Source organism: Dermochelys coriacea, chromosome 4, assembly GCF_009764565.3.
Source record: "Dermochelys coriacea isolate rDerCor1 chromosome 4, rDerCor1.pri.v4, whole genome shotgun sequence".
NCBI lineage: Eukaryota > Metazoa > Chordata > Testudines > Dermochelyidae > Dermochelys > Dermochelys coriacea.
This window is the reverse complement of record NC_050071.1, coordinates 79,433,621-79,458,592: the sequence shown is the minus strand read 5'-3', so window position 1 is coordinate 79,458,592 and position 24,972 is coordinate 79,433,621. Positions and strand designations below refer to the sequence as shown.

The 24,972-nt window shown below is 37.9% G+C and overlaps 1 protein-coding gene across 1 annotated transcript in view; it reads right to left on the bottom strand.

Moving 5' to 3' along the window:
* TENM3 (teneurin transmembrane protein 3) overlaps positions 1 to 24,972 on the bottom strand; it is a 2,178,135-nt gene that overhangs the window by 1,515,908 nt on the left and 637,255 nt on the right. The window lies entirely within an intron of this gene.

Below are 24,972 nucleotides of genomic sequence, written 5' to 3'. Positions count from 1 at the left end.
TTAATAGTAGAAGTTGAAATAAAACAGCAGCAGTCCAGTGGTCCAAGCCAGATGGAGCTTTAGTGAGCTGCACTTAAAATCACACAGGGCACAAATTAACAACTATGTAACCTTGTGATTCCTGGAATATTATGCATGGAGAGTTTCACCATGGCAGTGCAGCTATGTGGCTGGAATTATTTGAGAGGAAATGCAGAACACTGGTTGAAAGAAGATCTGAGGTAATAATGGACTTTTTGTTAATGTTGCTGCTGAAATATTTGTTACTTTTCTCTGCAATTTCTATAACAAATATGTGATGCCTGTAGCTCAGTTTCTCCCTTAAGCTTAGTGCTATAATGTATTAACATTTGTAATCAAGGAAAGTATTTGTGACAATTTGTCATGTGTCAGATGTCAGAGAGAGTTTCAGGAAGTGCTGGTTAAATGATACCATCATACTTTCAGTTAAAGCAAAAGTAATACATTGTGCCTTGCTGTATTAGGAAGTATTTTTTCAGCCTCACCTCATGTATTTATTTTTAATGACTATAAATGAATATACATTGCATATATCATCTGCATTTGTTTTATTCAATGAAATCAGTATAACTTATCAATCCATTTTGATAAAATTATTAAGTTATTGTGGGATATCACTAATCCAGATCTTCTTGAATCCAATGGAATGGATTAAAACTTCCATTATACGTGGCTAAACAGTTGAAAAGTCAACCACTGGATGTTTCCTGTAAATTGAATGATGCATTTACACTATACCTTACATATATTTTAAAAGCATGTTTCTGGACTTGTTTTATGAATAGATTGGATTGTATGCAGAAGAAGAAACTATTTCCTATCTGAGATGAGATGCACTTTGACAGTGCACTATTATTTTCAACAATAATTTTCTGCCCACGGGCAAGTACAGACAGAGGAGCCTTCAAGTAATTCTGTGCTACTATTGTAATTTTGAAATTCATAGCATTTAGCAGCCAATGTCTCAAGGGGAAAAAAACTACTTCCATTTTTGCCTTCTGCAGCCATTCCAACAGGGAGAGCTCTGGTCTCTGAAAATGCAGCTCATTAAAATGAAATTTTCAAACTTTGATGTCTGCAGTTCACTAGGGACCTACTACCTGTTCACTGAACTATTATGTTTAATAGGAGGTAGTAGCTGCCATCATACTACACACTGTGATTAAACTGCTTTAATCAAATTCATTGTCCCCCTAATATTTATAAAATACAGCAGGATATATAATGTTTAGATAAGTAATTTCACAATTACAAAATTCTTTCTTCCCTTAGCTGATGTTATGCAATAACTCAGAAAGCATTTTTATCAACTTCATGAGTATCTTATCAAAAAGAAAGGTATGCACTCTGGGTAGCTTTAAGTTACAAACTACTTGGTCTGCTGCTATTTGATTAGGCTATTTCTCAAGGCTACATCCATTGAACTTTAATTAGTTACCCATTTTAGGTACATTGAATCTAGTACTTGCAGAATAATGGATTTTTTTTTTTTACCAATTAAGTCTGCATTTGATGCATCGTTCATCTACCTGTACTGTTGGAGATACCTTCAACTTTACAGATCCCTCTCTCTTCTAATTTCTCTCATAACTAGGGTTCTGTGGCTCTGTGCTCTCTTGGTTCCGAGTTCTCATTTAGTGCATCCAATGGCTTTTCATCTTCTCCTTAATGCTTTCCTGTTGTTGTCCCCTTTTTAACTCTTCCCACACTTTACTTTCCTGGCAACTTCATTTGACATTAGGTCTCAACCACAACCTCTACGCCAACTGTGATGGGTTACCCCCCACTCCAGGGTACCACCTGATATACTGGAGAACCACTGAGCCTACCTGATCCACCAGCCCTGGGATCCCTCACCCTGGCCTGCTAAACCAAGCCTCCTCGAGCACACACACAAGTAGCGACACACCCAGCTGCAGAAAGACACAGACACTGAAATCAGCTCTGCATGGGAAGACCTGGTTCGAGAATTGCTCAGCACTCAAGTGCACCCCCCTCTGAGTGTAAACCTAAAATTGTATCGTCTTGCACTGCACAGAAATCTGTACAGCATAAGCTCACGAAAAATCATGCCCTCCCTCACATCTTTTTGCCCTCCAGTTATGAATTGCACAAACTTGTTTAAAGAAAACAAAACAAGTTTATTAACTAAAAAGGATAGATTTTGGGTGATTATAAGGAATAGCACACAGATCAAAGGAGATTACTGAACAAATAAAACAAACATGCAAACTAAGCTTAATACATACAGGAAACTGGTTACAAGGGGTAATTTCCTAAATATTGTTTTAGGCATTTCTTTCACAGGCCAGACACCTTTTCCAGCCTGGGTCCAGTCCTTTCTTCCCCAGATCAGTCTTAGGTGTTTTCAGCAGTCATCTTGGGTAGGGATTCAGTGAAGAACCAACCAAGATTAACTCACTTCCCTGTTTTAAATAGGATTTACATATGGCAGGAATCCTTTGTTTCCAAGTTTGTGCATCCTTTGTTCCCTACCCCCTATTAGTTGAAAAATACTAGTAAGTTAAGATATGGTCCAGTACCAGGTGACATGATCACATGACCTTGCAGTGTCAAAACAGCATCTCAGGAAGGTGGGAGATTAGCATCTTCAGAATCCTATTGTTCTCCCTAATAACCCATCCAGGCTGTTTGCCTACTGTCTGGTGGGCGTTCCCCAGGTGCAAACACTTTTGTAATTGACACAGTCAATATTCTTAACTTCAGATACAGAAATGATACATGCATACAAATAGAATAATCATAACCTTTCCAATGATACATCACTTGACCCATTTTGCATAAAATATATTGGTTATGCCATATTCATATCATAACAATATCCCTATGAAGAATATGGGGCATAGTGTCACACCAGCAATACCCAAGTCTACTTCCCAACCTTTTCCCTCTGTCCAGTCTCACCTCCCATGCTACTCCCATGACATGACTTTTTTATTTTGCTGCCACCATTTCAAGATTAATCTTTCACAGTCTGAATTTCTCAACTTTCCTCCTAATTTCTCTCCTTCTCTTCTCTATTTCCATTCACAGTTTCTGCATGTTTCCTATATTCTAGACCCAGAACCCAATTGTAATCTTTGATTTTTTTCTATTTCCTTCTTTCTACCCAGTCTCTCACTGTTACGGATTTTGGTGATATGGGTTTTTCTGAATGATATATTTTCACTGTGCCCGCTGTAAAAATTTTTGGCTATGTGTCAGTGCCCTTTCATCTTAATTAATGTAACCTTGTCCTGTCTGACCTTCCTGCCTCATTTCTTTCCCCCACCAGTCTGGAGCACAGCAACATTTTGGACAAATCATCTCTCTTTCTCTCTCACACGCTCCACACTGAAAGACTGCCATATCACTATGTTCCCTGAATCCTTTCATTGGCCTTCTGTCTCTTACCATATCAAATGTAAGATTCTCATCCTCAAAAAGGCCTAACAATATTTTCCTCCCATCAGCATTTCTGCTCTCACTTCCTTATTTGCACCCTTTCTGCTCTCTTGATCTCTTCTGCCACTATTGGCTTTCCATCTCCTATGCTCCTGTGTAGGCTGCGTTAACAGTATAGTAAGGAGTGCAGCCTAGGGTCCATCAGTTACAGTGTCTGCTGTGTGACCTTTATGGATCTACACACGTACAGAAGGGACTCCTGACCTGAGAAACCTGGGTCTCAAAGCTTTGTTATGGTAATGATTCCTGTGAAGGGTGCTTGTCTTACTCTTCCCAACAACAGTTATTAGTTTGCCCAACAACAGTTCCTAATTTGTAAATCTGTTTACTTATCAATAATGTCCTCATGCTCTGTATTGATTGGTCAATTGTTAATACATATACTGTATCCTGTTATCAGTTCTTTGGAGTGGTCTGTATGCCAGGTTTCCCCACTGGAACTCTGCCTGACCAACAGAGCTCCAGCGTCTATGATTTCATTTCAATAATCCTGCATCTTGGCAGGGGGTTAGGTTAGAAGGGACTGTAAGGGTTATCTAGCTCTATGGTTCTGTAATAAAAGCCCTGGTTTAATTACTTATCCAATTTTGGAGTCTTTGGTATCTCGGAGCAGGTAGATAGCAGGAGGAACCACAAAGGAGCACTTTTGCCTGAAAAGGGAAGGACTCAGTCAGTGGTTTGGAGCGGAGCCTGGAGCTGGAGCACGAAGCAATGGAGCTGCAGGTTTTTGCCCAGAGCTGGAGTGGAGCCGGCGCACAGAAAACCTTGACTGCTCCAGTTTTTTTTTTCATTTTCAATCCAAAATGAATGATATTTAGCAAGAAAGTCCTAAAGGTGCCAAAATGTTTCAGATTGCATAACAATTGATATTAGCATCTACTTTACAACTTTACGTAATAGGTCACAGTTATTCTCACTTCAGCCAAAATCAAGATTTAATGTACAGATACAAAATTTTTTGGAGAGATGTTTTATTAAAGAATCAGATAATTATCAGACAACTGGCAACACTGCAGACTGCTCCCACCCTTGTGCCAAGGTTAGGCAAGTACGTACTCACGAAGATTAGTTAGATAGATTAGTATGTATTGATACTTCTTTTGTAAGAGTTGATCAATGAGATGTGCTTGGTACTGCGATTACAGAAAAGTGTGACTGAAGACGTAACATTTCAGATATCAAAAAGGTATATTGCAAAAAAAATAATGTTTTTGTTTATTGATATATTAAGGTATCGCAAGAGATATTAACCACTTAAACACATTTCTCACAAGGGCTCCCGTTACTGGTACATTTGTACATTCGTACATGCTCCCATATCACTCCGGTGGACTTATTTTGTGTGTCATCTGTTCAATGGTCTTTTGGCATCATTGTTTGTAATTTTAAATTTACTGAAAAAGTCACATGCAGCAGGCATATAAATATACAGTAAACATTTTTTACATAAATTAGGAGTGATTTTTGTGATATATCCAGAGTGATTGGAAAATGTCCAGCACAACTTTGGGGGTGAATCCTTAAGTCATTTTAAGAAAAAACGTTTCTGTGAATGCATGTCCTAAAATTCTTCCTAAGGGAGCTACAGTCCCTTCAAGGAGGTGATGAAAAGTTAATTTCTGATTAATATCTCTGAAATGCTTTAATATAAAGTAATGAAATTATGTCTGTGTCTAAGCATTAGTATGTGCTACCATATTACATTATCCAAAATTATTTAAACTATAGGTGTCCCAAACTGGTGGTTGGTCATTTTTATTTCATATTTCATGAAAGGCTTGTCATCGATTGCCCTGGCTATGAGCAGTAATATTATGTTCCAGAATAAGTTAATAATTTTGGTTATTATTATGTTTAAAATTTATGGTTCCAAAGTTGAAATATAAGTAATAAGTAAAATTCTTTGTATCATTCTAAGTATCTAAGCAGGTTAAAATGTTTAAACAGTTTTCTTTGAAACGGTTAATTATACAAAATAAATTAAGAGTACCATTTCAATGCATGTTTTAGTATTAAATCATATTCCAGGGTCGTATCTGTTAAATAGTCAAAGATTTAAACAATATTAAATAAAATTGGCCCAGTCCCACCAGTTCATGACACCTGTAGTTTAAATAATTTTAATTTGAATGATGTTGCATGACAGCGCATTGGAAATAAACTTAAAATAAACGGGAAAGTGGATTCAAATTGCAAGCACAGTCCTTTTAGTAAAGAGAGCAAATTTTTGGAAATATGTTTTTCCTTCATCAGGCTGGAAACATTATACAAGGTAGAGCAAATAACAGGTTCTATCGTGTATAATCTATTCAGGCTGCTGAAGCAAAAACTTATTTCCAAAAATTTGCTCTCTTTACTAAGAGGACTGTGCTTGCAATTTGAATCCATTTTCCTGTTAAAGTTTATTTTCAACTTTGTAATGTGTAGCCTAGTTACTTCCCATCAACTAATGTTGTAGAACAGCGATAGCACATACTAACGCTATGGCACATACGAAATTTCATTGATATATCTATATTAAAGCGTTTTTCAGATATTAATTAAAAACTTGGAAAATATTTCAAATATTTTTACCTAAAAATTTCATAAGAAAAACTAACTTGCAATTTATAGATAAAAATTCTATTATGTATATTAAAAATACTTCTTACTTCATTAAAACTGCAAGAAACATGTTAAAATATACTTTAATAATAATTTTGTGTAAAAAGAAAATGTGATCATTTTTGTCCAGAAAATCCAAAAATAAATTTAAAGTACCATAAATGGTTAAGATATCACAAGCAGGTATATTATAAAAAAATGTAATCCTTTTGTTCATTGCTTTTCAAAGATCATAACAAGAAACATTTGGATATGGTAGCAGCACAAGAAGATATGGCCATGGCTTCAACAAAAAAATCAAATCAAATCTTCCCCCCATGATTGATAGCCGATTTACGGAAAAAGATCTCAACGACATCTTTACTTTGGAATTTGAAAAGCCCAATTTTTTTGGGGGGGGGAAAAGCAGAGAAGAAATCAGCAACATGCAAGAGGAAAAAGGAAGTGAACGGCGAGCTCAAACCACGTAGCTTCAAGACAAACGAAGCAAGTGCCGTGAAAAGTTTCAATCTTTGGTGGCATGTAAAAAGTAACCATCCTGAAAACTATGTGGCTCTGGTTACAAAAAAGGACCAGGAAGATAAGGCAAAACAGAAAGCTGATGCGGGCTAAACGATGTTCATCTGGCTCTTTGAAAACTCCTGGAGACAAGATTTTTTGAGGAGCTTCATCTGAAAAGAAACTCAAAATTGATCAAACAAAACTTGACTAATATTTGAAGTCCTCAAAGGTTACAGTCACCATGAATGCCAATACTTTCCGTGAAGGGCTGATGGAAATAGTTTGCTTGAGTTCAACACTGCTCACTACCTTCAGGCTAAAGAACAAAGGATTCCAAAAAATTGCAGGTGAAATAGGTTGGCAGCTTGGTGTTTCAATGGGGCACAATGCAGTTCGTCATTTAGTTGTCAGCACAGCTGAGTCTGGTTGCGAAGAGCTCAAGAAAGCTTTGGAGCAAAAATTGTGCTACCTGAAAATGGATGTGGCAAACCGTGGAAACAGAAATTTCCTTGCAATTAATGCTCAGTATTACGAAGAAGGAAAAGATAAAGCTGTGGTAAAAAACATTGGACATAATCAACACTGAAGAGTGTCACAATTCTTTGTATGTGGAAAGTCAAGTAAAAGCTATTTTAGAAAAATTTGGGATCAGTGAAATGCAAGTGCTGAGCATCTGTGTTGACAATGCAGCAAACATGACATGTGCCAGCAAAAATTCCAGCAAGGACAACGAAACCATTTCTACCTCTGAGAACAGGGATGTGGACAGAACTGAAGCTATTTTGCCTGATGAAGGAACTAAAGGAATGGATGAAATCGAACTCAACATGGATGCTGCTGTGCAATGGGTTAATGACCCTAGCCTCATACTTCCAACATGGCTTCATGAGGACGACTCAAAAGTCCAACTGATGAGGTGTGGTATTCACACTCTTTAGTTGACAATCTGAGATGGACTGAACAAAGAACATGCGAAGAAATTTCTGGCAAAAATTCAACAAGTCATTGTCAATCTATGAACCCCAAGTATTTGAAGTGTTCTGCTTGATCTACATGGGGTAACTCAATCATTGGATACTGTGACTAGCTGGGGTTCAACATTTGCGATGGATTAATCAGCTTCTCATTTTTCAATCTTACTGTGAACAAGTGGCTGCTGCTGGAACAAGAGAACTCAAATTAACAAAAAAACTGAATGGGACGAAGTGAAGAACCTGCGAGACCTCTTGGCAAACCAAATAACTGTGAATCTTCAAGCTGTTGATGTAACCCCAGGAGTTTTAATGAAGGAATGGTGAAAACTGTCAAAATTCTTGCAAGAAAATGGTGGATAAATTGCAGAAGGAATTCTATCTTCCATGCTGAAATGCGAAGAGAAGCTTTTTGACAATATTCATTTCCTTGCTGGAGTTTATGTTAATCCATGGTATCAGATTCTTCTTATCTCAAGGGAACTACCAAAGGCAAAGGAAGGGCTCCTTGATATTGCTTGATGACTCGAAAAACAAGATCTATTGCTACATTTGAACTCTGTGAAAGAGGTTGAAGAAAATGAAACAACAAAAGGAGTCATCTACAATCGAATTTGCGGTTTCAGAAAGTTAACATCCTTCAGAAATAGCAAGCTGTTCTCAAACTTCCATCTCCACTCTGAGCTTGTTCATGCATCCATCCCTGAGATGTCTTCAACCATCATGGGGAAATGGAGATAATTCAAGTACCAATTCTTCAGCAGAGGACACCTTTGAAAAGGAATTGGATAAACAAGAAAGATGCTGGCGAGTTTCTGCGATTCATAATTGTAATGAAGCATTATTCAAGAGAAACTTTTGGGAAGATTGTGAGGTGATGGAGTCTATTGGTAAGCTAAAAGTTAAGTCTGTTTTTGAAGCCATTCACAGCTACCCACACTGCATTCATGCTGCCTGTAGAATTGCTTCGAGCATGCCAACAACTCAAGCTAGTGTAGAGAGACTGTTTTTGGCTTTATAGTTCATTTTAAATGATTTGCGGCAGGCTATGAAAGATGACTAGATTGCTGCAATAATTGTGTATGGAATGAATTATAAATGATTCTAGTTTGTATCATTGTTGATGACATTTAAAATTGTTTTAAAAGTCTGAATAAAAATAATGTTTTTTTAAAAATTACAGTATGCGCTTTTTTATTTAGTTAATTAATTTGAGTCAGAGTGCGAAGCAGAGCTGGAGCAGTCACAATTGGTGCTGGAGCGGAGCAATTCAAAAACCTGATTGCTCCAAATCCCTGGGCTTAGTAGTGCTCAACACCGTATACATCTGGAAAACTTCACTCTTTTCAGCAAGTAAATACCAATAAAATTCCTCTTTCAAACCAACCTCTGCAAACAATCCATCCTACTTTCTTATAAGTCAGGTCTACAGCTTCTATTATGTCAACTGTTGCCTAATATCCAGTCTTATTTATGTTTTATCTGTAATTCCATGCAAATAGTAGGGTTTTTTGGGGGGCGACGGAGTGGAGCATTAATCAGAACTTAGATCTGTCAGGACTAACCTAAAAGTGGCTATCTTGAGACTTCACAGAATAAGCATCAAGTACGTACATGGCTCTTTAATTAGCAGACAAAGTTTTAAAAAGATCCAATAGTTGGAAGATGAAGCTAGATAAATTCAGACTAGAAATAAGGCTCACATTTTTTATGGTGAGAGGGAATAGCTTTTGGAACAACTTGCCTAGGCACCTGGTGGATTCTCCATCACTTAAACTTTAAATGAAGATTTGGATGTGATTTAGAAAGACACACTCTACCTCATCCAGAAGTTATGGACTTGAGGCAGGAAACACATGGCAAAATTTTTTGGCCTGTGTTATACAAGAGATCAGATCAGACAATTATAATGGCTCGTACTGGTAGTAAAAAATTCTATGAATCTTTGAAAAGCACTTTCTAGTAGGTAGATAATGTCTGGGACATCTGACATTTGGGAGGATCTGTGAATTAAGATCCTAGTTTTTCCCTTAGTCATGCACAAATTTGATTGGATTCAGTTGGGGCTGGTTGGATTCACTGTAAATTCTGCTTGAGTTTGGAGGGAAGGATCAAACCGTAAGTCTGATATGGATGGGTTTCAAGAAACCAAGCAAATACATATAATTTTTGGATTGGGTAAAATCCAAACTATATACCAGAACTGATTTTTTTTATAAACTCTTTAAAAAAAACAACAACACATTGACCTTGACATTGGGAAGAGGGCAAAGGGTAGGTATGGCAATTTTCTTCTCTTATCTGAGAACCATCCATCAATAGCTCATACAGTTCAGATCATCCTTCCTTCCTTAACTATTTCCATCTACTCTGGGAAAGCTGCTGTCAGTCCCCTACCCCTCCAAACCTCCAAAGCCGCCACTCTCCTCTTATATGATTGTTTAGGGGTTATCTCCTCACTATCAGATATTAGAAGTTTCAACCCATTCCCGAGTTGTTGTTTTTTTAATGGGATGCCTTCCCTTATGTCCACTTCCAGCTCCACTTTATCAGGGAACCAGACCCCATGTTTAATGAACACATGCATTGGATTCTGCCACGAACAGACACCAGCAATTAGCTTGGCTGCCTCCCCACCCCCAGTTGGGTTAACAATTCTCTCCCTAACATTGGTGAAAAATGTACCTGGCTTTCTGGTTGGAAAAGTGAGCCCCCATCATCCCCAAACAACTAAGGTACTTAATAAGATATTTTGGTGGATAATTATCAGTCCTCCCCATTCATAATGATTCACACATCTTTTGACCTTGTCAACCCATGGAGGCCTGGTGGGTCCCCACCAGATTCACCATTGCACCACTTTTAAGGCAGATTCAGGACCTGTGATCTCTGCATCCTGATGATTAAGTCAGCCTACTAACAAAATACTTTTCACCCATGTATACAATAATAATCATCTCAAGTGGCTGTTTCCTGACTGAAGCTCTTGCCATGCCAACATATATTTGCCTTGCCACCAAGGACAACCAATGAACTTCCAGGGGAACTGTCTTCCCATGCATGGGTTGAATGCCCACATATCCAAATAGTGGTTCTCATGGCCCATTGCCTTGCTTATCTGGGCATGAGTGAGCGCTCTGTTGGGCAGGACTGAGCATATTATATATCCTCCCCTGGTGCACAGGGGATGAATGGCTTATTTGAGACCCTCCAACCAGCCACCAGGAAAGGTGATGCCCTTGCGTCCCCATTCCCAACCTGTAGTGGGAGGAGCCCTTAAAGGAGACACAATGCCTTTCTTTCTACTTGATCAGACAAAAAGCCCTCCCCTCCTTCACCTTTGAAGGAACAGAGAATGAATTTATTTAAATGCTGGGAAAATAATGCTGATGAAAGGACCTGATGTTACCATATCATCAGTGTTAAAATCCAGGAAATCAACATAATCATTACTCTAAATCAATTCTTTCCTCTCCTGTCTCAACTTTCAGAAAAACTTGGCTTATATAAACCAGGAAAATGGAGTGATAATTTTCCATTACATCAGTCGCATTAGAGCCTTTTCAATGTACAGAAAATCCTTAATAATATTTTTGAAAAACTTTAAAAATGATTCCATAGTGTATGGAGTAATAACGAAGCCTATCACAGCATTATGAAATAATCTGATTTTAAAACTTGATGCAGATGACATTTAAAGCACTTTTTCATCTTCATTGTTCATCCAAGTAAGAGTTCAGAATGCAATCTCCATTTGAAATATACAGTAAAAGCATTGGAAGAAAATACTTTAAAGATTATTTAAGTTAAGTGAAAGCACCTTAAAAATAAACTGTGAAAGTGTCAAAAGTTACATCTTTAAAAGCTAGAAAATATACTGTATAGTAAGGCCAAAAGGAGAAAAATCCATGCTGCACAAGATGTGGTGATTAATGCACAGCTAGGTTACTAATAAATAACATTTTAAACGAATGAAAATGTAAGATAGGTAATAAAAGTCCCACTGATATGCGGGTATACAATTGCTTTAACATTTCTTCTCTAGGGCAGTCTTAACAAAGGGTAGTTCAAAAGAAGATGTAGGCTGTTGAACTGGATATTTTTGGGAGGAAGTCTTTGTTAAAAAAAAAAGTGCTGAGAGTCGCAATACTGTGATCTCTTTTTGCTGAAGAACTGTATTTTATCAAACTTCTCTAAACTAGTTCACAGAACACAGGGTTAGGAAGCCACACTGGGCTAGTTTAATACAGATGTAACAAAGAATAGGAATAGATTTATAGATTCTAAGGCCAAAGGTTCCCCGTTCCTGGCCAATGGGAGCTGCGGGGGGCGGTGCCTGGAAACAAGAGCAATGCACAGAGCCTTCTACCCTCCACCCCCACTCCCCCCAGGGGCCACAGGGACATGATTTTGGCCACTTCAGGGAGTGGCGCAAGTCTCTTGGGCTGTAGATTGCCCACCCCTAGCCTGGAGGTAGGCAGAGGGGTGTGGGGAACTTCGCGGGCCCCATGGAAGAACCCCACGGGCTGCATGCGGCCCGCATGTTTGACACCCCTGCTTCAGACCATGCTGTTGCATCCCTGCTCATCCTGGCTAATGACCTGTCCGCCATGAAATCATCAGTTATTTTTTGAACCATTATGTTTTTGGCCTTCACAATATCTCCTGACAAAGAGTTTCACAGGTTGACTATGTGTTATGTGAAGAAATTCTTCCTTTTGTTTGCTTTTACCCTTCTATTAATTTCATTGGATGACCCCGGTTTCTCGTGTTATGTGAATAAATAAATAACATTTCCTTATTCACTTTCTCCACACCAGTCAACATTTTATACATCTCTATCATAACCCTCCCTAGTTGTCTCTTTTCCAAGTTGAAAAGTCCCAGTTTTTTTAATCTCTCCTCATACAGATGTGGTTCCAAAGCCTAATCATTTTAATTGCCCTTTTCTGTACCTTTTCTAATTCCAATATATCTTTGTTGAAATGGGGTGATAAGATCTGCACACAGTATTCAAGATGTGGGCATATCATGGATTTACATAGAGGCATTATGATATTTTCAGTCTTGTTCTCTATCCTTTGCTTAATGGTTCCTATCATTGTCAGCTTTTTTGATTACTGCTGCACATTGAGCAGATGTTTTCAGAGAACTATCTACAATGGTTCCAAGATCTCTTTCTTGAGTGGTAACAGCTAATTTAGACCCCATCATTTTATATATATAGTTGGGATTATGTTTTTCAATGTACATTACTTTTATTTTATCAACATTGAATTTCATCTGCCGTTTTGTTATCTAGACATCCAGTTTTGTGAGATCCCATTCTAACTCTTTGCATTCTGCTTTGGATTTAACTATTTTGAGTAATTTTGTATCGTCTGCAAATTTTGCCACCTCTCTGTTTCTCTCTTTTTCCATATTATTTATGGATATGTTGAACAGCCCATCTGTGGTCCCACTACAGATGCCTGGGGGACACCACTATTTACCTCTTTCCATTCTGAAAGCTGATCATGTATTCCTTCTCTTTGTTTCCTATCTTTTAACCAGTTACTGACCCATGAAAGGACTTTCCCTCTTCTCCCATGACAGCTTAGTTTCCTTAAGAGCCTTGGGTGAGTCACATAATCCTAAAAGTTCCTGTGTGGAAAACTTTATAGTCTGGGAAGGAAATTCTGTATTGGTTTTCTGATGCACTCTCTTTGTGTGAGCTATGGCAAGCAGGAGAGAGTTTGCTCACTGTATTTATCTTCCTAACCAGTCAATTGTTGCAGAGTCACTCACTGGGAACCATGCGTTGATGTTTGGACTAAGACACCTGAAAGAGATGTTGACTCCGTACTGTTTATGGCCCTCTCTGTTCCAGGACTAGCATATATTGGTAAATAAAATAAATTGTGACGCTCTGTACCTTGGGGGGAACCCCCTGCACCCCTATGTTGATCCTTATAATATGACTGTGTGGTTCCAATGCAAAGTTTGTCATGTGGGGTGTCTTCGGAAAGTTCATGATGCACTCCATATTGTTGTAATTTCATGTATATAGTTATGAGGCTGAGAATGTGTCCTCATGGCTTAAAACAAGCTCAGGCAAAACTCTCCAGGAGCAGAGGGGCGGTTCACATCTCATCAGGGCATGTATGGGACAAACTCAGCCCAGCCTCACAGGAGCAAAGGACACTGGCCTAGACAGCAACAAAGGATCTGTTGGACTCTCAAATGAGTCACCCCCCTTCCCTTTGTCAGTCAGGGACTATGATGAGATAATGCTCACCTGACGCTGAAGGGGGGTAGGGGCAAAGCCAAGAGGGAAGAAAGAACATAATAAAAGGGAGAGATGTTTGTCATGCTCTCTCTCTTCTACCTCCATCTAGAGACACCACCACCAACCAACTGAAGCACTGATCAAAGGGGAGAGCCTGGCTGAAGGGCAACCAGCCAGGCTTTGGTGAGAAGCATCTAAGTTTGTAAGGGCACTGAATAAGTTTTGCTTTTATTTCATTTGACCAAATTTGACTTGTTGTGTTTTGACTTATAATAACTATTAAAAATTAGATTTTTAAGTAAATACATTTGTTTGTTTATTCTACCTGAAGCAGTGTGTTTGGTTTCAAATGTGTCAGAGACTCCCCTTAGGAGAACAAGCCTGGTACACATCAATTTATTTGTTAGAATGACAAATTCATATAAGCTTGCAGAGTCCAGCAGGCATAACTGGACACTACAAGATGGAGGTTCCTAGGGTTGTGTCTGGGACCGGAGATATTGGCTAATGTCATTCGGTTGCACAATCCAAGCAGTGGCTGGCCAAAAGTGCTCACTCGCATATCTTACATGATAGAGGCTATGTGGGAACAATCTGGGAGTGAAGGTTCTCACAGCAGAGCAGGGTAAGGCTGGCTCCCAGAGTCAAGGTTGGATGGCCTAGCAGATCACCAGCCCAGATAGCACCAGGGGAATGTCATAACATCACTTGAAAGTGAGAACAGGTGTTCACATGGCAATTTTGTAGCCAATGTTGTGAGGTATTTACACGCCAGATATGCTAAATATTTGTATGCCCCTTCATGCTTTGGCCACCATTCAAGAGGACATGCTTCCATGCTGATGATGCTCGTTAAAAAAAAAACTGTTCATTAATTAAATGTGACTGAACTCCTTGGGGGAGAATTGCATGTCTCCTGCTCTATTTTACCCGCATTCTGCCATATATTTAATATTATAACAGTCTCAGATTATGATCCAGCACATATTCGTTTTAAGAACACTTTCACAGCAGATTTGAAAACGCAAAGAAGGTACCAATGTGAGATTTCTAAAGATATTTACAGCACTTGACCCAAGGTTTAAGAATCAGAAGTGCCGGCCAAAATTTAAGAAGGATGAGTTGTGGAGCATGCTTTCAGAAGTCTTAAAAGAGAAACACTCCAATGCAGAAACTACAGAACCCGAACCACCAAAAAAGAAAATCAATGGTCTGCTAATGGCATCTGACACAAATGATGAAAATGAACATGCATCAATCCACTCCACTTCGGATCATTATTGAGCAGAACCTGTCATCAGCATGGACGCATGTCCTCTGGAATGGTGGTTGAAGCATGAAGGGAGATAAAAATCTTTAGCCCATCTGGCATGTAAATGTCTTCAATACCGGCTAAAATAGTGCTATGAGAACGCCTGTTCTCATTTTCAGGTGACATTGTAAACAAGAAGGGGGCAGCATTATCTCCTGCAAATTGTAACCAAACTTGTTTGTCTGAGCAATTGGCCGAAGTAGGACTGAGTGGGCATGTAGGCTCTAAAATTATACAATGCATTCAAAAATAAAAGTTATTTTTTGTACATAATTCTACATTTGTAAATTCAACTTGCATGATAAAGAGATTGCACTACAGTACTTGCATCAGGTAAATTGAAATATACTATTTCTTCACAGTGCAAATATTTGTAATAAAAATATCAAGTGAGCACTGTAACTTTGTATTCTGTGTTGTAATTGAAATCAATATATTAGAAAATATATTTGAATAAAATGGTATTCTATTATTGAGTAACAGCACAATTAATTTTTTATTTGACAGCCCTAATAATTATTAATGCATTTATTCTTTAAATTCTAACTTTAAGGTGCTCTGATGAAAGAATTCTAAAAAGCAAGGAATACAGAACAGACTTCAGTTTCTATCTTTGTTCATACTACATACTGTATTTCACAGTCTCTCAGCTACAAAACTGCATTCCAGCCACCACCTGCTGACATTTAGTAAAATAACAAATCAAGTTGATTTCATGTATTTGGATGTATAAAGTGCCTTATACTTTCTCCTGAAGAGGCCAGGATGGTTCGACAGAAATTTCTCTGTCCTGTAACTAGCAGTTGGAACTTAGAATCCTACCGTGGATATGTACATATATGGAGTCTAAATTTAAAAAAAAGTATAAAAATAAAACAGACTTATTAGGTTTGTAATCAAGACAGAGGCTTCCTCTCCTTCTGAGAGAAGGTAGAATTAAGGAGGTATATATACTGCATTGGGATCACATGGCAGTTGGATGCAGAGTAGTGGTGAAGTCTTGGAAGAATCTGGCTGCAAGCACATAGGATTAATGAAGCAGTAACAATCTTCTTTTGGCATGGAGAACTGAATTAAAAAGGGGGAAGAAATGACAGAATATAGGCTCTGATTCAGCAAAGTACTTACGAATGACCCATGATCAAAAATGTGTACTCTGCAAAACAGAATTTGTTTTATGAATAGGGGCCTTCCAAAGATCTTCTAATTTTGTGGGGTTTGTCCCTTCCTGACACGCAGGGAGTTTTCCTTACTATAAAGGAATATAGTTTTCCTTACTATAAATGTGTTTATCTGTGGAACATACTATAAAATGAGAAATAAATGAAATCCAAACACATTCTAATCACCCAACATGTTGGGAGTTTTGTATTATAATTAGCTAGAGGATACTTCCAAACCTCAAAATGAGACTATGCTCCTAAAACCTAACACAAAGTTAGTTCCTTCTTCCACAAATCTTACATCTGCAAAAAGGTAAAATCTTCATAAATACACATCTAAGGTTTAATGTCATCACTCAAAACCCCCCCCCCCAAACATTGGTGTTGCTTAACTTAAATGATCTGCCAAGAAAAGACCAAATTATTGTATTGTACAATGCTGCGTTTTCCAACTTTTTCTGCAGTTATTCATTTTTCTACTCCATAAGCCTGGCTACACACAGTAGTTTAAAACCAATGGGAGCTTTTAGAAAAAAAGCTTTTTTTAAGCTACTAAAAAGACCTAAACCTGAGGATTCATCAAATTGGAAGCTGTTATGCAAGATCTATGAACAAAAATATACCTAACTAATTAACAGCAATAATAAAACAGTTTAATAATACTTGAAACAATTTGCCTTGATCAAATTGCTCATTCTTTATCTTTTCTTTTAAGCTGTATCAATGAAACTTTTATTTAAACTGGAATTGAAGTATATGCATTGCAGAACTGGAAAGAAAATTTAGCTAAATCTCTCAGGAATTACCTATCACATACCACAGTGGCCCTGGATACAGAGAGCCTGAATTATTTTAGAACAATATTTTCACTCATCTATGATAAGACTAACAAATTAATATCTGAAAAATAATTTATAAATAACGTTTTTAAAATTTTATGACCGATGCAGTAGATCTTAAAAGCTATTCATTAGACCCTACATGATATACCCCAGATGGGGAGGGGGGGGAGTCCACACTCTTTCTTGGAGTCATCAGAAAGACAGCAGTGACTATGGAGAACTGTAACACAAATGAGAATTCCTTGAACAAATATTTAGGATGAACATCTTGAAGAACGTGTGAAAGTGAAAGGTAATTTCAAAGCTAGTTGCAGTAATAAATAAGAGGAATGCCTGTGTATGTTACCTATGATGTATTTGTGTTCTATCAAGTAAAGTGAAACATCCGATTAATTCTGTTTCTTCAACTTCAAAGTGGCTACTAAGCATGGGAGAAGCAAAAACATAGGGATATCAAATGTTTTGAGCAAAGAAGAGGAACTTGATCTTGAATTCATGTTGCAAGAAAGGCAACATCAATTTATAGCCCAATGAAGGAGAATAGGTATTGCTTTGGAGACTTATTCCTTACTTTTTAAACTTAATCCCTATTACCTGAAATTCATTTTAAGCAAGTGATGGAAAAATTTACACTTTAAGCAATTTAAATACAGCTGTATAAATATTAAAAGGACTTTTCACATTTATGGTGTTTTAAGAATTTAATGAAAATGGAGTTTGAACTCATCAAATTAAGGAAACATTTTTAAATTTTCAATGAGTATTTTCATTAAAAATATTTTCCACGATTGTGAAACCAATATTTTGTCTCATGAAAACTTGAGGGCTTGAAATATTATGAAATTTTTTCCCGTAGTGGTAAACAACTTCTACCTCTACCTTGAAAATACATGATTGCAGGAAATTGAACCCTGATCCTTAAACTGATAGTGTAAGTAGACAGCTATGCCTGCAGAGAGTCCTGATAACTTCTGTAACTGTGGCTAGTACTTCAGTGGAAATCCCCATACACACAGCAGTCCACCCATGCACTAAGAGCTGTAGGATTAGAAACTGGGAATTTTGCATAAAAAGTATCAGGGGTAGCCTTTTCATTAAAAGTCCATACTTAGTAGTTTTGAAAAAGGAGCATTAGCTGGGAGACAGGCAGCGCAAGGTTTTATTTCCAGAAGTTAATCCAACTACATGGATACATTTTGACAATGTAAATCAATCACATTTTTGTTACTCTAATTTCATTTACTGTTAGGCAGCAATTTAGCTAGAAAGCTTTTCTGTCTCACTACCAGAAGTTGGTCCAATAAAGATATTACCTCACCCACCTTGTCCCTCTAATATCCTGGGACAAATATGGCTACATCACCGCTACATACACAGTGTTGATCGGTTATCCCTCTGTTACTATTAATTTTTTGGGCAACACAATCATTCCTGCCATAGCAAATTGTATACCACACTATATTCTGGATTGCAATCAGTGAATTAGGGTATTTTTCTCCCCTTCACTGCATGTGTGTAATCCCTACTCATGTTGTATACATACAGCAAGCAATGACTGATTTACTTGGGACTCTATGCAAAAGCAACTTATAAGGGAAATACTTAGGTACTACTAAAAAACAACAGCTAATTCAACAACAGCAACAAAAACACTTTTCAATTATATTAATTCATCAACATTGCTTTTCTAGAAGAAAGTGCGTCTTCTCATCCAGCTTCTTAGATAAGAATTAATGCCTCATTAATTTTAAACATATCAGCCTGAAACACTACAGTTTTGGATAGAATAATGAGCAAAATTAGAGAGAACATATTCACCAATTAGTCACTTTGCATAATTACGTACACCCTTATTGCAGTGTGAGGAATTAAGAAACCAAAGAGACAGACACAGGGAAATGCTTAAACAGGAATTTTATGTATTAACTATTCATAATGGGTCCTTACATACAAAGCAGTTCAACAAGGATATTCTCATTGTAATCAATGTCAGTTTTTTGCCTGAGAAAGGAATACAGATTCAGATGAACCTCATGGGAAGCTACAGTATTCTCACATATATTTTACATAGATAGCAAGTGAAATATTTCTACTACAAACTCATTCATACACTGCTATACAGCATAGCTTCTTGGAGATGATATCATTAAGTGAAAAGCTGAATACAGGGACAACTGATGGGTATATTTCAATTCTGAGGAGACAGACTCAGTAAATCAGATTATGATGTTTTACTTTTCTATGAGGTAGCACCAGACATAATCATCCTTTTCGATTACACAGAAAATACCATAGTTTAAACTATGTAGTTGGGTACTCAACACTATCTAATAGCATTAATTGGGGATCCAGGCTTCTTGCACTTTCATACATGTTTTTGTGTATTAGAGATTGTTCGCCTGAATCCAACGGTGCAGGATCAGGAAATGATAATGCCTAGGTCTTATGTTGTGCTTTTCATGTGTAGATCTCAAAGCACTGTACTAAGCAGATCAGTGTGATTGTCCCCAGGATCAATATTTACATTTCTCCATAGCTGGGTGATCTGATATTATTTAATGTAAATCTTTTCCAGTGAACTCTGCTCATATATACTGTACCACATCATTATATATAAGAGCCAAGCTTTTTCTAACTACTGCATGAGTGCATAAAGGGGGCAGGGAAGATGTAATAAACCTTTCTTTCTTGATAGCCCCATGCATGAGCCAGGCATGATCAAAATATTTATGCTCCAATGAGTAAATGGAATGTTCACTCTTAGCATCTTCAGGGATGTAAACCACCCCAAAGGAATTAAGGAGGGAGAAAGGCCTCACCACACACAAAGAAGCATACTGCACTGTTTTAAGGGAACATTCCGTTCTCTCAGGTCTACTCTTAAAGCACGAGTATATTATAATTTTTAAAAATAGGCCATTCCCCACTCCCAGCTTTGTATAATATGCCCACAACTGTAGTACCTAGCTCTCATACACACAATTAATATAAGCAAAACTTCCTGTGAAAGGATCAGACTTTCTTCCATACCTCCACTACTTTTGAGGAGTAAGTGTTTTTTCCTTGCCGGTTTGCAGAAGAAATATGTCATGGGCTATTCTGTGACCATTATTATTGGAAGAAGTATAGTGCAACCAGACAGGTCTTCACTGCTTTTCTGCAGAATAAAGTTCCAGATGGGGTTAAACTAGAAGTCCAGAGCACCCACAGGCTGGGCGGAGCTCTGGGGTTCAGGAGTGATTACATGTTGGGTGGTCCTAAGGCACTGATTTCAGGGTGTTAGGCAGCTAAACAGAGGAATCTCACTTCCCAAGGATGGGCTCAGGCAAGAGGTCTGAGCCAGGGATTGTAAGCCAGAGCTAGGAATAGTGATGAGTCTTCTGCCCAGAAGCCATTGGCTAAAATAACTATCAGCATTCAAGAAAAAAGGCCTGGGTGTCACTGGAGACAGCTCACTGGACACATCTGCCCCATGCATAATAGTGATCAAAGAAGCTAATAAAATGTTAGAGGAGAAAATGGGATGGAAAATAATGCTGAAAATATCATGGCATGCATAAGTTATACACCCTCATCTGCAATACTCTGCTCACTTTTGGATATAATTCACAACAGATGAGTTACAGTCTCAATGTTAAATTTGTATATTATCTCATTTCAAGAGCTAGTAGAGAACTCTATATATGATCGTTTTAAATCCCCATGTTGCTTCTCCATCTCTTTTTCAACTGTTGTATAATATCTAGAAAAATATGCATAAAAGGACTGTTCCTCCAAATGTTCTCTGCTGCATAATATACAATTTATTTTTGGCACCACAGCAGCACATTTTATGGTAATAAGATGGTAATCCAAGTGGTAAAACACAATACAACAATCAAAATAAGTGAAAATAATTAGAGCCACCTCCATCATGTGGAAAATAACCCACTTGGTACCACTAAGCATTTTAAGTTCATTCATATTCATATATAATCTTCTCAAAAACCAATCCCTTAATCAGTCAAATCACCACTGCTGTGAAATATAGCTAATGGAGAAGTCAACATAATTTATGTATTTTTATTGATATTTTACATGAACGATTTAAAGTACTATGCAAAATGCATGAAAGCTGTGAGAAAAGATGTTAGAAAATAGCTTAGATTTAGAATTTTTCAAGGATGCGGAAGAACAGACACCAAGAAACTGAACTGTGGTTTAGAGCTATGAGGGTAGAAAAGAAATATTGCCTTGCCCATATAAAAAAATCAATCAATCAGACCATATGTAACAATAGTTGTAGTTTAGTGTTCTATTTTGCTAGTGGCTGAGTATCTCCTATTCAAGTTGGCAGGAGAGACTCCGCACCTTGGAGTAGCTATTTAAAGAAGATATGAGACTTTTCCTTAGGTATGTTGTATTGCAGATGTTCTAGGTCTGGATCAATCAGCTGTTTTTGGGGATGGGACAGTTAGGAAGGAATTATTTGTTCCCGTTGGTGCCAAACTGACAAAGGCCTGGTGGGGTTTTTTCACCTTCCTCACAGTATCTCGGAGGCAGAATTAAATTAAATAGGAGGACTTACTAATTAGCAGTAGTACTTGGCAGGGATCTTAATTCATCGCAAGTTGCATCGGTGCCTAGTGCAGTTAAAAGGGCCCATGTCCAGAAATAAAAGACCTGGGATTCTGTGGATGGAGCTTGTGCCTATGGCCTTAGTGGGCTGAGATCCTCCCCTTTTTGCTACCCTCTGTCCCTTTGTAAAATAATTTAGAAGAGTGACATGAATCATAGGGCTAAGTTAAGGGGAGTCCACCTTGATTTATATGTTATATGGTGCTAGTGTTGCAACCCCTGCACTGGAACCACTTAAAACATCTGGTAGGTGATAGTACAGATCACAGGCCTGGTAGTGCCCCTCCTATCTCAAGTTTAATAAAGTTGTGGCCTGCTGCTTAAAATCCATTCTGGGGCTTGGCCCCAATTCACCACCAAGTCCAGATCAAGGAAGAAGTACTTAATTTTCCCAGCTCCTTTAGGCTTGACAAAGCCACCTTGTTCCTGTCTTAGAATGATCCAGGTAAATTCTTTTAAACAAATGGATTATTGTTTTTTTTTAAATTGATGTAAAGCCCATAGCAATCTCTTATGTCCATATAGTCATATGCTATGCAGCCACTTGCAATACTCAGTATTATTGCTGGAGCACCCAAATACATGCTACATGACTCATGAACAAGCACATATTCTTTGCTGAAATAAATAAATAAATATAAGAGAAGACAAAACAAGTTAGAGGAGCAAATACTGCCTGTGTGTGTTGGGGGAAAGAGAAGAGGAAACAAAGTAGTACAGGACCATGTAAAAACTATGGTTTTATTGAAGTTATTACTGATTTAAACCAGCATGAAAGGTGAATCAGGCCCATAAGATTTTAAAGTCAATGGTTTGAATTCGTGTCCTAGGGCTATTTAACATTGATCTTTTGTGTTTGTGCAATATTTTATCCTTTAGTCAATTTTCTTTATAGAATTGTGGTTAAATGATACACTGGACAAAGTATGAAATCTTGTCTGTGAATATTGTTTTGTAATCTGTCAAACTTTCAAATCTTTCTTCATTTAAATGGAGGCCCCTCCTCCCCCAGGGACTCAAATAGATGGGCATATTTTAAATGCAAGATTTAGATTCCATAATTCAGTTTAAATACAAAGCAGTTAATTGAATAACTGAGAAAAATCATGTTGCTTTCTAACAAACATTGCTACCTGGGGGCACAGAGTGGATGCAGGGATAGCAAGAAGGGGATTTTTTTTAACCAATCTAGAGGATTTGCTTTAAATGTATGCACCAAGAACTTTACCCTTTCATTTTCTTTCTAAATTCTATACAAATATTGTGATTCTGTCTCTTAAAATTTCTCTACATTTTCAGATTAGTTTTTAAAAGCTTCTTCTTGCTTAACTCTATAGAGCAATACATTTCCTCAACGCATGTTTCTATTTTATACACACTCACACGAACCTTCTTAGAACAAAGTTACAGAACAATTTCAGTAGATGCAGCAGTTCACTATAACTCTAAATTGCCATATTATAATGCACTGGGGAGAGTCAGGACTTTCATTCTATTTCTCTCTAAATATATCCAAGTTTACTATAAATACTTTAACTATAATGCCTGGATAGCATTTACCCGATACCAAGATAAGAAAATGGACCCTGAACCTTCAATGAAGTTTGCATGAATCCATTGGGTTCCATGTGGTTGTAGTGGTCCATTTATGCCAAAATTGGCTAAAATTCCTGCCACTCAGTAAACAGTCTGGGAATATAACCGATCAAGAGCAATGCAAAATAATTTAGTTGCCTATTTATAAACAAAATAGGGTTAAAGCCATTTTATTGCCTTAATTACCTCCGCATACAACAACATGGCACTCCTCTGAACTATATAAAGGTCAATGACTATATAATTTATATTGATCTATTTAGTAGAATTCACCTGTACGTCTGAGCGTGTAATGGCCATTAGCAACCAAATTCTGGTATCAGGATGTGGTGATTTAAAAAAAAAATTACCCAGCCATCTTTGTTTCTTTGAGTATACTGAATAATACTGGCATACCAAAATCCCTCAAACACTCAGCTTGATCCTGACATACAGAAACAAGAATATGTATATTTGCCATAAGGAGTAGGATTATACTGTAACATCATGGTGACAGGATCCAAATATGCTGTATTGTGTTTCCTTTTTAATGTTTTTCGGTAAAAAATACCCTTCTTTCCACTCCCTTGATATATCGGGAAATGCATTTACTGACTTTCCAAAAATGGAGGCTGGGGAGTCTTATTGGGATCTCCTTTTCCCAGTTGCATTTCCCAGAAGTAAGGGACAGGACATTGCTGGCCAAAATAGACTCCCCAAACTAGCACAAAGCAATTGCACAGGCAATAAGGTAGCCTAAAATGTAATAGGGTATACTAGCCCTAGAAGAGACAGTCTTTTGTCTGATTATAGGTAGAAAGTGTAGGCATGTGTTGTGAACTGCATGTAATTCTAGGAAGTAGGTGTGCAACATGGATTCCGATGGGGACCACTTGACCTGCACCCATATGGGTCTGTACCTGTTCTCCACAACCAATAGGGAGACATCAGTCATAAGTATCAAGGACATTGGTGGTTGGAGGAAGGGAACCCCCATGCAGACATTCTGGGGTTGGGTTCACCAGTCTAATGACTCCTTGACCTCGAGTGGTATCAAGAGCAGTTTTTTCCAATCTGTGTGGTACATATACCACTCGTAGCCATCCCTGGAGGCAGTGAACATGTAATCTGGTATATTTTACCATGAATGTGGTCACCGCATATGACCAAGCTCTGGTGGAGATCTGTGGCCTGGTTCTCATGGTGGAAATAAGACTGACTATTGCAGAAAATCTGTGAGCTGGGAGGAAGACTCTGGCCTCTCTAGCATCTAGTTGGGCCCCAATAAACTCTAATTATTGTATTGATGTTAGTGTTGATTTTTGTATGTTTATCTAAGGCTGAGTTTTGAGAAAAAGTCCATTGTTTTTGTTAGGGCTTGAAGTGCGTCTACTCTGGCTGGAACCTTGATGAGACATCTTCTAGGTATGGGAATATTATAACCCCTTGTTTGCAGGGCGCTGCTAGCACTATCAGGACTTTGGAAAATACTCTGGGTGCTGTAAAGAGGCCAAAGGGTAGTAACTCGTATTGATAATAGTTGGAGAGGAGAACAAATCTGAGGAAACTCCTGTGGGAAGGGGTATAGGAATACGGAAGTACCCGTTTTTGGAGGTCAAGGGCCGAGAAACAG